Source organism: Lissotriton helveticus, chromosome 6, assembly GCF_964261635.1.
Source record: "Lissotriton helveticus chromosome 6, aLisHel1.1, whole genome shotgun sequence".
Taxonomy (NCBI): domain Eukaryota; kingdom Metazoa; phylum Chordata; class Amphibia; order Caudata; family Salamandridae; genus Lissotriton; species Lissotriton helveticus.
The window spans coordinates 1298120768-1298134188 of record NC_136067.1 but is presented as its reverse complement, the minus strand read 5'-3'; the positions used below and the strand labels follow the sequence as shown (position 1 = coordinate 1298134188).

At 43.5% G+C, this 13421-nt stretch overlaps 1 protein-coding gene and 1 non-coding gene across 2 annotated transcripts in view; one reads left to right on the top strand and one right to left on the bottom strand.

The window, feature by feature from the left end:
- The window catches only part of LOC144762684 (uncharacterized), a 955001-nt gene that overhangs the window by 277171 nt on the left and 664409 nt on the right, over positions 1-13421 (bottom strand). The window lies entirely within an intron of this gene.
- Positions 11280-11413, top strand: LOC144765400 (U8 small nucleolar RNA). The gene has a single exon (XR_013597391.1). It is a non-coding gene; the product is annotated as a U8 small nucleolar RNA (small nucleolar RNA).

The following is a 13421-nucleotide window of genomic DNA, read 5'->3' as shown; positions in this document are numbered from 1 at the left end:
ACGTGGCTTCTTTACAGATTTTCTCAGTATCTGCAGCAACAAGCAAATCATCAACGTACTGAATAAGTGTAGCGCCATCAGGTAAAACAATTGTATCAAGCTGTGTTTTTAAAGCTTGACTATATATTGATGGACTTTCACAGTAGCCCTCGGGAGCGCGTTTGAAGCTGAAGCTTCGACCTCCTAAACTGAAGCCGAAAATATCCCTACTCTCCTCGGCAATCGGGATGCTGAAGAACGCATTCTTCAAGTCAATCACCGAGAACCAAGTCGCGGAAGCTGGAATCATAGTCAATAGGGCAGTGATGTCAGGAACGACTGGAAATTGTGGCACAACTATTTTGTTCACTTCTCTAAGATCAATCACAAATCTGTAAACGGGTGGCTGAGAAGGGTCAGTACGCTTCAAACCAGGCAGAACAGGACTATTGCAAACGTTGCCTCTTGTCTCTTCAATTACATCTTTTTCAATCAAATCATAAATGATCGCTAGCAACGCTTTTTCACCTTCACTAGATATTTTATATTGGGGAATTTGTGGCATTTTAACATTGGCTTTCAATGTCACAACATATGGCGGTATTTCCAAAAGACCCACATCATTAGGACCAGTAGCCCAAAGAATATCAGGAAGAAGCGACAACTCTGTCGGAAGTTTATCCTTTGACAAATACATTTATGGAGACCCCTTTCTTACCTAGTGTAAGTTGCACTCCTGAAGGAGAACAATACAATGTCGCATACAATCTTTTCAACAGATCCAATCCTAACAAATTTTCACCACAACCTGTTGTCAGAATAAGGGGTGCTTCTAATTCACAAGGTCCAACAGAAAGGGACATAGGACTAGAAATCGGGTTCCTAACCGGGGCGCCAGAAAAACCTACTGAAACATTCATTTCGCCAGACAAAGGTGCGCCAGGGAGTTTAGAGTGCATAATGGAACTCTTTGTAGCACCAGTATCCAACAGAAAAGGCTCTGACACACCTGATGTAATCACCTCAACATAATGTCCACTCTGATCTACTGGAACTGAAACAACTCCCTCTCTTTGTCTATGGCTGTCCTAGCAATCATTACCTTCCATATTCTCATCTTCTGCATAGTAGTCAGGCGTCCTACCAGACGCGTTATTCTGCTGATCAAAACTATTCATTGAGTTCTGTGGCGGAAAAGATCGCCCGTTCTGTAGGAAATTTCCACGTCCTCTACCTCTAGGCGCTTGTGGAGTACCTCGACCTCGTGCGCTAGAAACACCATTCATACGCTGTAATAAAGCAGGGCAGCTACTTTTAAAATGGCCCTCCTCTTTACAATATGCACACTGATTAGGGCCTACAGGAAAGCGTTGTTGAGGATATTCGGTCCTTTGCATGTTTCTCTGAAACTGCTGAGGCTGCTGATAGTTACTCTGACCACCACGAGGCGGGTACGCCTGCTGTAAAAGAACCTTTGTTTTTAACTCTTTCGTTTTCTTGTCTGCTCTATCTTTCTCATCTTTATCTCGATTTTCGTAATACTGGGCAGTAGCCAATATCTGTGCTGAAGAGGAAACGGCCCACAAACTTTCTGAATCTTTTAATTTCTTACACAACTCGGGAAGCAAATTATGCACGAACTTGTCAACGAACAACCGTTGACCACCTTCTGTACTCATATCTTGACCACTGTGGTCGATAAACGTTTCTTCGAACCTGGTGAAGAAGTCAGACACGGTCTCATCTTTCTTCTGCTTACACGCAGACAATTTGTCCCAATTCACCCGCATCGCAGGCATCAAAGTCTTCATGTAAGTAATTATCCTACCAGGGAGGTCTGCCACTAAAGGTTCGGGTTTAGCACCACCAACTTGTCTGCCATCAGCAGCAGCAATATTAACCCATGTATCACCTAACTCCTGATCATGATCCGCATGACGAATCTTTCCCTATAAAGGCTGTGGAACGACATTTCCAAACAACATGTCTATATCCGCTAAATTCATAATGCAAGAGCCTGCAGTCTGTGATAATTCCTTGTAATACCCTGCAGGATTTTTACGGGGGTCAGGCAAAGTCTGCTTAAGGGCCAAAACATCAGCTCGCTTCCATGGAACATGTACCCAAACACGCTGAAAGTGAGGCTGAACAGGTGGATTAGCTGCTAGATCCCCTTCTTTCCAAACTGGGGGAACCTCTCTCATTGGATATTGTTTCCCTTTTCTTTTAACAGAAAGATCAGGCTCAAACAACTGTTGGGAAATAGCTTTGCTCCTAAACGATAACAATGTCGCAACTGCTTTCTTAACATCGGAACCCACAATTGTGCCCTTTGCAAACTCGAACCGTATACGACATAGCTCAGGCGGATTGGGCTCCAAATCATTTTCCTCTAAATCCTCACAAAGAAAAGTACACATTTTCTCAAAAACGTATCTCTGTTTTGGTGCTTCCCACTGATGGAAGACATCCATAACGGAATCTAGCTCATATCTTGTGGGGTCTGTAACCCATTTGTGTGCCAAATAATTCAATGTTTCCCGCTCTCTAGAGTCGGGCATTTGACTACGCAACTGTTTGTGTGTTGAAGCAGGGGTCATACTTGCTGCCCCAAAAAGAGGATACAGAAGACTACCATCTGTATCAGTCATTCTCTGCCGAACAGAAGGAGAAGTCGACGAAAGAACAGGAGTAAAAGCAGAGTGAGGCAAGGCAGATGCAGATGCAGACGCAGTAACAGTAGGATTATCAGGAGAGGCAGTCGATGCAATAGGCAAATTCGTAAGAAGTACAGGGTGAGTAGGTAGCAAAGTCAGCGGCCCTTGAGGAGGCTGAGTCGTAGCAGTAGGAGCCAGCTGAAGAGGAGCTGGCGGTTGTGGAAGAACCCTGGGGCACAATAACCGGAGGTTGCACAACTAAAGGTTGCGGAGGTGCAGTAGCACTCTGCGCATAGGGGGGTGGCGAATTCAATAAGTGAGACATTAACGGATCTTTCTCAAGTTCTTTTGCTGTATCCTGCTGGAGAGGTGGCAAAACTGGATAACATTTATCGATCGCCATTTTACGTTGCCTGTGCAACTGTTCACTCGCTTGTTCTTCCTCATCATCTTTATATTGCATAGCAGCTTGCATTATCGAAATACCCTTTTCTCTTTTATTCTTTTTAGCTAATTTAATTTCTTTCTGTTTGGCTTCCTTTCGCCATAGGCGGAAAGAGTCAAACATCGCCGGCCGGGCTTTCTTCTTAAAAAGTCTAACCTCTAGATTATCTAATATCTCTGTGTCAAAACTACCATATTGGGGCCATTTTAAAACACCATCCTTTCTGGTGTATCGAATCCATACTTCATTATATGTGATTGGACCTACGCCATGTTTCACATAGAGCTCATAGGTTGGAGTTCCAATCGGAGGAACCGGACACGAGTCCTCCAATCGGGAATCCCTATTATAACCAAGACAAAACAAGTTTCCAAGTCTGCTAAGACCAGGCATCTTCGCTCTCTAGTCTAGCTTCAAACTTCAAAGGATTATCGATTACGATAGTCTCGTGAATACACGAGTCCCTCGGCTTTGGTACTTGCAAGTTCCAAATCAAAGATCCCAAAGGGATACCCAAACTAAGAACAAAACTAAGGACTGGGAGATGCTTCACTTATACTTAACTGAGGTATCGATGACGTCACCAGAAGACTCGTCTATCATTTCGCTCTACCAATCATCAAGGGTCCAAAACAGGGCGATAGTCAGGGCAGCAGTCCTTCGTAGCCGTCGGGAAGCGGGGAACCTCGCAGCAAAGTTTTTCGGACCACGTCGACATGCAGGGGTCGATGAAGTGGCGGCCTTCCTCCAGAATTTTTACACGAAGCTCCTCACGAACCTCTGGCTTGGACGGGTTCCGCTGAAATCGCCCCACGTTGGGCGCCAACTGAAGTACTGGGTTTTTCGGAACCCAGCGGTGCCAGGGACACACCCTAAGACTTCGGGTCCTTCCTGTTTCAGACTACAGAAACTCAGAGTCTTCTAGGTGAAGTCAAAGATCGAGTTTATTGGCTGCAGCCGTAACAGGTATCCTAGAAGTACAACACGGTGTATATTCTCAGGAGACTGCTCAATCTTACAAAGCCAGCCTTCTCTTTTTATACAAGATATTATGCTTCAGGCAAACATTCCTTATTTTACAGTTGACCATTCACATATTTTCACTACAAAGAAAAAGCAGAGTCATGATGACAAGCCCATATTTCAGTTTGTTCAGCCCACAATCAATTACCCGGCAAGGCCCAGTATTTTCATCAGATATCGACGAAACCCCAATAAAAACGGGCGCCTCCTCCTCGTAAAGCAAGTCATAAAGAAAGAAACAGAGGTAGGTGTGTGTAAGATTAGGAAGGGTTTGTGTGCGATGAAGGGTTTATGGCATGTTGTGCCTTGATACTATCTCGACCGGCCACTGGGAGAGGAACTGACCGAACAGGTTTGGCCTTGGGCAGTGGAGTCAGCTTGCCCAGGTCATGCAGAAGTCAGCGAAGGTGTACGTGTCCTTCAGACTCGGTTTTGGCCTTAGTCACCGGCCTATGTAAAGGGCAATCACAAAATGGCTGCCATTCACAAAATGGAACCTGAGGGTTCTGGGCGAAAAACTCAGAATACAGGGTGATTTCATCACTTGAATATGACGAAAATGCTAGTGCATAGTCCACTAGTCATTCTCGGCCTGCTGATATCAAATTTGTCATGATACGAATATGTTTATGACACAGGTCCAAAATTTTCAGTACCACACATTTTATGTTTCTGCTTCTCGCACTGTGAGAAAGCAGAACAGCCTGGTTGTGGGCGGGCGGGTGGGCCGTCCTGCTCAAGGGCAGGGGGGAGTGGCTTGCCCACTGTTGTGGGCCCTGACTGCTTTGGTCGGCCTGGGGCCGATCAAAGCAGTCATGTGCAGTTTGCACACTCTCCCTTTTCTCTATGTAGGCTGCATGCAACGCTCTGTTTAAGTGGTCAGAGCTTTTTAAGAAAAATCAAACTTGCAATTGAGAACACAACTGAAATGGCCTATTTTAATCCAAAACTACATACAGATATAAGCCCGGTAGGATTGGGTGCAACTTGTGCCCTGCACAAAGGGCACGACAATGCTCCGAGACACATTGTGGCTTATTCAAGTAAGAGTCTGTTGCAGACTGAATGTGCTTATTCCCAACCTGAGAAAGAAAGCCTAGCTGTAGTGTGGGCTTGTGAACACTTCCATATGTTTCTATACAGAAAGCACTTCACCCTTGTCACTGATCACTAGGCGTTCCTCACAAGTTTAGGAAATCCGAAAACCAAGATACCCCTTCACATCGAGAGGTGGGGGTTGCCATTGCAAGAGTATAATTACACTATTGTGCATGGGCCAGGGAAGATCAAAATCCAGCGGACTATTTTTCATGTGTACCATTGCAGTGTCACAGCACAACCTGTAAAGCCGCTGAGGGTATATATTAACTTCATAGTCAAGTCAAGCATATCTATAGAACAAATTCTTGCTGCTACGAACTCCGAACAAGATATGCTTGCCCACAAGCGCATTGCTGCACATCAATCCTGTGGTGTAACACAGGCCCCTGCCATGCGGAGGGCCCCCAAGCACCAGCGGGCCCCCTCAGCAAGGTACTCTGGCCAGAGAGCGCCTGACTGAGTCCGGAGGGGGACCCTCCATGTACCTTAAAGGAGGGCCCTCTCAAGTTTTGTTATGCCAGTGCATCAATCCTGGATGAAACATACTCAACCTCTTGGGAAGTTTCTGTTACTCAAGAAGGCATTATATTACAAGGTTCGAGAGTTGTCGTTCCCGAGAGTCTGAGACAACAAGTCATTTAACTAGCCCACGTGGGTGATCGTGGCATTGTCGCCACTACGAGAGCTCTCTGAGACCAAGTGTGGTTTCCTTACCTTGATGAAAGAGTTAAAAGTTGAAAGAGAAATAAAGGACTGTCAGTTGTGCATAGCTTACAAGGTTTCAGATTGCTATGTGTGACATTTTCATACTTTCAGTGTAATTATGATTGACATTTCAACGACTATGAGTGAGCAAATTCAAGCAATGAAGATGAGGGAAATGTATAAATATCAGAAATTACACCCATTTGAGAAACAGCAAACTAAAAGAAGATCTTAAAACTACTGCAAAGCACCAAAAATGCAAGGGCACTCACTGGAGACATGATTGCGTTAATAGAGCTGCCTTCCTCCTACCGCTTCCCCAACACTCTCGCGGGCAAAATCAAGCATTGCAGTCCATGAAAAAAGAAACATATCAGAAATTACACTCATTTGAGCATGAGAAACTCTAGATCTTAAAACTGGTGCCAAGCACCTGATCTTTGCAGCATGCATTTTAACCAGCAACATTAATCATTAGTTAACTTTGATGTTTTTATTGTTGCACGAAAACTGCAGGACCCACAAGTAACGCTCCAGTAGGAGCTTTTACACACATAAGTTATGTCTGAGCACAGCCCCTCCCAAGCTCAGCCGCAAGTGGGGGTGAACCACAAGTAACAAAAGGATCTCTGTGACAAAAGCAATAACTCACTGAGCTAGCTACATAAAATACACTTTGGTGATATCAATGTATACGTTCTTTGCAGTCGGCATGTTAACCCTATGCACTACTATATGGAGAGTCTGAGACAACTCGAAACGCCCACTAGAAAAAAAACTCTGATCTCTCTCCAGCAGGTCTTTCACTTACTAAGAATTAGTCAGTGCTGGGAAAAATGCCTACTGCCTCGGGCAGCTTTGAGCTGGTGTGATTGTGTGACTGCAGAACTTCAGCCATGTAAGACAGCAGGGCAGACAGCTGGCGACCGGTGTTACATTCCTAAAGCAATTTTTTAGGTTGAGCCAGGGCATTTTGTATTGAGGAATGGAATAAAAGCTCTGCCCATTTCCCCACCCATCTTTTTAATTGGCTCCTGTTACAGTCCTTTCAAAACCGCTGCTTTTCATTCGTGAATAGGCTAACTAGTTCCTCCTTGGTACCGCCTTGACTGCATTTGTAACCTCCCATAATGACTGGACTTTTTACTTGTGGTCTTACATGGCCTGCTTTATCTAGTCGGTGAATACTGTTTTCTTTAATGGGAAATAATGTAAAGAGTGCACACCTGCTTAAGCAATGGCGGCTGTTATTTTTTTGGGGGGGGTATTTGCGGCACACTATGCGTGCTTTAACTTAATGAACGTCAGCTATAAATATGACCAACCCCCTGCACAGAGGTCGTGCAAAGCGGGCGCTGTTAATTTCCAAAACTGTTTTTTACTAACCCAGCCATTAAAGTTTGAAATATTCCTGTTCCTTGCTACCTCCCCCAGCTGCACAGACGCCTTCACGTTTTTTTTCACTACTTCAATTTGTGGTTGTTTCAAGCGCCACATACTGCGCTTTCACATTAATAGAGTTTTTGCACATTTCTTTAGACAAGCCTTGTCTAACTCACTCAACAATATGAACGTTAAACATCAGATAAATACACTTGGTGTTGTCCAACGCTTCATGGCACACTGAGCAGCCCTTCGTGCTTAGAAATAAATTCCCAATTTACATGCCAAATTTAAATTAAATTTAAATTACATTTAAAAACAGAAGTAGAATATTAGATTCAGTTATGAAACACCTTAGAAACAGAGGGCAACAGACTTTCATAGTTTGTTTTTATTTATTTATGCATTTTTGTATAGCGCAAACTTTACCCAGAGGTGTCAGAGCACTTTACAAAAGAACAAAGTACATTGCATAAGGAATGAGAGTAGCATGGAAGTAGGTACAACTATTTATACACAGCTTTCCTGCTTAGGAACACCCACCTTGAATACATTATACCTGACACAGGTATAATGTGATGCAGGGCTTTACAACATGAAGCACCTCCCTAGATGCGTCACATTGTAAATTGGCTGCAATTTTTACGCCGCTGATGCGTCACAAAAGTGACGCAACGGTGACGCAAAAGTGTTGCAAGGGGCTTGTAAATCAGCCCTTTTGTATTCACCTTTTCGTGTATCCCCGATTTTTCAATTGAGGACATGAAGGTGCAGATTTACAAGCGCCTTGCGCCACCGGTGCGTCACTTTTTGTGACGCACCAGCAGCACATTTTGCTGGCCCATATTTACCAGGGCAGAAAAAAAAACCTGTGTAACTTTTTCCATCTTTGTAAATACTGTCCCTTTACACGCAGCACTTTGCATGAAAGGAGCGTTCCATGCGTGTTGCTGTGGGTGTTTCCACGCAACACCCATTGAACCTGACACATTTCCAAATGAGTCTGAAAGCTGTGCCTCCCCAGGGGAGGCGTAGGGAGGAAAAACGAGGAGAAACGTATTCATTTCTCCTCGTTTATTTCCCCATTTCTATGTGTGCTGCATTCTGCAGCACAGATAGAAAGAGGAAAGCAACTCTGGTGATTGTTTATGAACAGGAAGGTGTTCCTTGCTGCACATAAACAATCAGTAAAACAATGACATTTTGCAAGTTTCTATATGTGCTAATGCAGCACACATAGAAGTTGTAAAACGCCATTTCTGATTGTTTATGTGCAGGAAGGGAAACCTTCCTGCACATGAACAATTATCCCTGTGACGCAGGCATGGTGCAAGGGTACCTGCGTGGGCACATTGCAGCAGTTTGTGCGACAGAGCAGGGGGAAGCACAGGAATGCGACATATTGTAAATATGTTGCATCTCTGTGCTTCGAAACTAATGCAGCGCGGCGCAGCAAAATGACTTGCTGCACCACAGTGCCTTAGGGGCTTATTTACAAGCCCCTTGCACCTCCCGTACGTCACTTTTCCCATGTTAAAAATGATTCAAAAGTAGCGTAATGCATAGCTGCCAAGGTTTCAGATTGCTATGTGTGACATTTACATAATTTCAGAGTAATTATGAGTGACATTTCAACGACTACGAGTGACACTTTCGCCCCGGCAAAATCAAGCAATGAATATGAGGGAATCATATAGATATCAGAAATTACACTAATTTAAGCAAGGAGACATTCTAGGAAGATTTTAAAACATATCTGCAAAGCCCCAGATACGGAAGGAAGGGCACTAACCAGAGACAGACTACGTGTCTGCAGTGCTCAGTAACTGAGGGCAGGCAGGCAATGCTGATGATCTCATTGATGTGATCATTCATGACATGAGCTAACCCAAAAAGGATTTTTTTTTTTACTAAAGCAAGTGAGACTAGAAGATAATGCCGTCACTCAGTCACAGGCATAATTGGTTGCTAATGTAATAAGGTAAAAAAGAATGGTGGGAAACACCAGCGTAAAACTTGGCAGTGTTTTACTCTGAACACATGATAGTATTTTATCAGATCACTAATGATGAAGAAACAACGCCACCCACAATGGTATTCAGGGTCTGCTGGCAGGAAGTCTTTATTCCGTGTTAACATTTTATCACTCGGAAAACAAACGGCTGACAAGTGGTGCAGTACTATTCATGCAACATTATCATGGCCTGTTAAAATGAAAGCGGGTTAAAGCAAATGTTGAATTTGAAGAATAGATTTTTTTTCACTGACTCACATACCGTAACTAAAATGTAACTCCTAGTCCAGGCTGTCCAGTGCGTCCCGGGCCGGGGACCCGTCCAGTAACAAACTGTCTGGTGGCTGCTTTAACCTGGGTCACTGACTCCACTGTCTCCCTCCGACCGATGCATGAGAAATGAAATCTTCGGCAGCATGGTGCTGCAGGCAGCGCAGCACAGCACACTGCGGCCCGGGCCGGTGCGAGCTGCAGCAGGACACTGCAAGCTCCATGATTGGTTTGTAGGCGTGCAAATTCAGCCTCCCGCCTCCTACACCAGCACGGAGGATGTGACGTCCCTGCGCACGGCACATAACACACAACCTGACTGGGCCCCGTAATGACGTCAGCTAAAAAGTGTGAGAGAGCCAATGAATGTGCCCTGGTAAACATTAATAAGGAAACACCGTTCTTACGTGTCTTAGCAGGGAATGTAAACGACGGAAGCAGGCGCACTCTGAGCAGCAGAGAGAGCCCGGGCACAGAGATGACCGAGGCGGTGCTGGCAGGTGACTCGCCTGGCAGCAAGTAGCAAAATGCGTGACAATGCATTTCAGTGCGGTGATGCGGATCACCGCACTGAAATGCGTGAGCGTCACACCGGTTGCGTGACGCTTGACAGGACTGGTAAGGTGCTTGTAAATAAGCACCTTGGTTTATTGTAAATCTGCCCGAACCGTTTTATTATTTAATACACGCAAAAGAGAAACAGAAAAACACCACAAAGCTGTTGCTCTACGAATTTCCAGTAGGTCTCACAAGATTAATCTGTGGAGTGGATTTAAGCGAAGGATTTCTCGAATACTGCGGGTTAAAGGTTTTTTTTTGGGGGGGGGGGGTAATAACCTCAAGTTCTGATTGGTCGGTTCTCTCTGCTTGTTGTGGGGAGACCGGGTAATTAATAGATGTTTTTCATATTTTCTTTAGAAAAACAAGTAAAAGCAGAAGCACCTAAAACATATGTGAGAAGAGGGTGCTGTGTCTACCTTTCTTAAATATTTGCAGAAAATTTATTTTCAAGAGGCATGAGCACACGAGTAGCACTGAACGAAATAGTGTAATCTCAGTGCGCATGCGCATATGCAGCTGCGAGGCTTTCGGAGAAACACATCAAAATCCACTTTCGAACAAGATGCATCGCAAAAGTCACATTGAAAGCAATTGTAGGGAGAAATCAATTCCTGAATTTTCAATTTATTTCTATTATTCGCCTATCGATGAATCCGTCTGTATTTTAGAGTATCAAAATAGGTATGCCAGTAACTTTCGAAAGAACCCGAAATGTAATCGAAAATGTAATTTAGCAAAGATTTTTATTTAGAAGTTTGTAAGACGGTTTTTTGCTGCCTATGTAAGCTCTACTAAAATACCTAATTCCAAAACAAACCTACCGGGTCGTTCGTTCTCAGTTGTGGTGAATAGATTTCTCTTGAGTTGTAACATGGCTGCCGCTGTTGGGCTAAGAGCATCCTTGATCTTCCATGCTACTTGAGATGCTAATATATGTAAATAAAAATCGCACAGTCTACTGGGAATCCAAAGTTAAGCAATTTTGCTGAACATCTTCCATTCTCATACATAAGTAAAAGAAAAAAAATACTTTTTAGACTTCAGCTAAACAATGGAAAGTGATGTAAATTGCCAAATTGCTCGCACTCAGTTTCCTAAGATCTTTCTATGCCGAGTACTTTATGCGTGCCGAAAGTAAGTATCGTCAGTGAGGTTGATCCTTACCTGTTACTCCTCAGGGAGAAGCAGAACATGATGATAGGAGAGGGATGAGTTCATGATTACTCTCTCGAGTCCAAAGGTGTTTAACAACCGCCTTTGGTTCTCCTTTCTGATTCACACTAACGATCGCAACTTACGGTTAAAATAGAATGTATAAATTTTGGAAATGTATTACGCAGTAAAGATTATATTATTAATTGATCCAATTTTCAGTTGTTTGGCGGCGGTGAACTAACGTTATCCAAAATAATTTCTCCTTTTCTCACAAACGAAGCTGACCCTGTTTAATGAAACTGCCGCTTATTCTAAAGCGCTCCAAAACCTTGAGGTTGAGTTTTTGTTATTTGAAAACTGCACACACAAAACAAACAAGCATTTCCAATGCAATAGGTCTCACATTCACATCAGTTTGAGCTATTTGCATTGTTAATGACAATGCCTTTTATTTATGTTTTGGTTTTTTAAATATATATAAAAGGCGTTGTAATTTACAATGCTAATAGCTTAAACTCGTGCAAATGCGAGTCCTATTGCATTAAAATAAAGGGCCTTCTCAACCTCTTCTTAGATTGTAAGTATCAGAGAAAGAGACCGGCTTGCGATGGCTTCAAAGTAGTGATGAATAGTGCAGTGAAGATGATGTAAGAGTGTTGTCAATTACACAGACATAAAGTGTGAAGTGACAGTTACCTATGATCCGGGCTATAAACAATAACAAAGCGCTTCAACACCTTTCGCTCTGTGTATACAAATTGCGCTCAGGAAGAAGAGCCGGGGGCGGGGCTATTTCCTGCCCTCTCCGTGATTTGAGTGTGCAGTATGGCATTGCGTAATGTCATTGCTATATTTGGCCTTATAAAAAACACTCCAGCTGCAGTAGGTACCTGGCTTCACCTCCTGGTGCAGGCTGTTTGTGCTTTATGGCTGGCATGGAGGAATGGAGGGAGGGATGGTCTCGGCTGCAGCTCTAGCATTGTACAGTGCCCCTGCTATTACTAGTGAGCTAGAGGCGCTGAGTTGATGATATTGGTATTGGTGGTATCAGTTATATTGGTGGTGCTGGTATTGGTGGTGCTGGTATTGGTGGTATTGGTGGTGGTATTAGTGGTGGTGATAAAGCTGGGATTTCTAAGTATGATGCTGTACTTCCTGAAGTACCTGCTTACAAACATTTGAACAAGTACGATTATTACAAATCAGAAGACAGACTTGGGCCGTATTTCATTCCGACTCAAGAGTTGGATACGTCTTATGCTCATCGTCATAATTTGACATGTTTGTTGTCAGACACAGAGAAGAAATTTATAGAACAAGTGGAAGATAGGTACAGGAGACAAAAGCAGTTGCGAGATTCAGGACAGGGTAAGGTAGATTGGACCCATTAAGAGAAGTGCAGAAAGGGAAGTTGTGCCTTCATAGACCACAGACATATTATGAGAATGTGTATGTAGGCCATACCACGTGTGAGCATACTTTCACTTTGGAGTATTATTCAAAAGACTTTTTGCAAAGTGTGGTGCAGATTATTCCGACTTTGTATTTTGTTTGTGGGAGGAATGCATATGTGCGACTGCCTGAGAAATGGTATGGAACGTTCTATCTAGCAATCATTTTTCCTAAGGTTTATCACACGGAAGATTTTGAACTCTTAATAGGAGGACAACATGTGAGAGTGAAGCGAAGTAAAAGCGCAGGAGTAATAGTTGGAGAAATTTTTGGAGCAATGATACCAACTTTGGAAGTGATCATGAATGATGTGAAAATAAGAAGATTGGTGACTGTCGTGGATGAGTTGTCAGTGACTACAGCTAAGTCGTTGGTGTTGGTTGGAAGTGAGATGTTGTCGATAAGGACTATGGTTTTACAAAATCGTCTTGCTTTAGGCGTCCTTCTGGCAAAAGAGGGAGGAGTCTGTAAACTTTTGAAGGTCCAAGAATGTTGTACTTATATACCAGACAACAGCAAAGATGTGGGGAAATACATAAGCAACATTACTGCGATCCATAGTGAGATTGAGGATCTGACTGAGGAAACTTTGTGGGAAAAAGTTGGCAAAGGGTTTGGCAAAGTCGGGAGTTGGTTTGCTAACATTGAAAAGGGATTCCTTGGTTTTGTGTTGAAA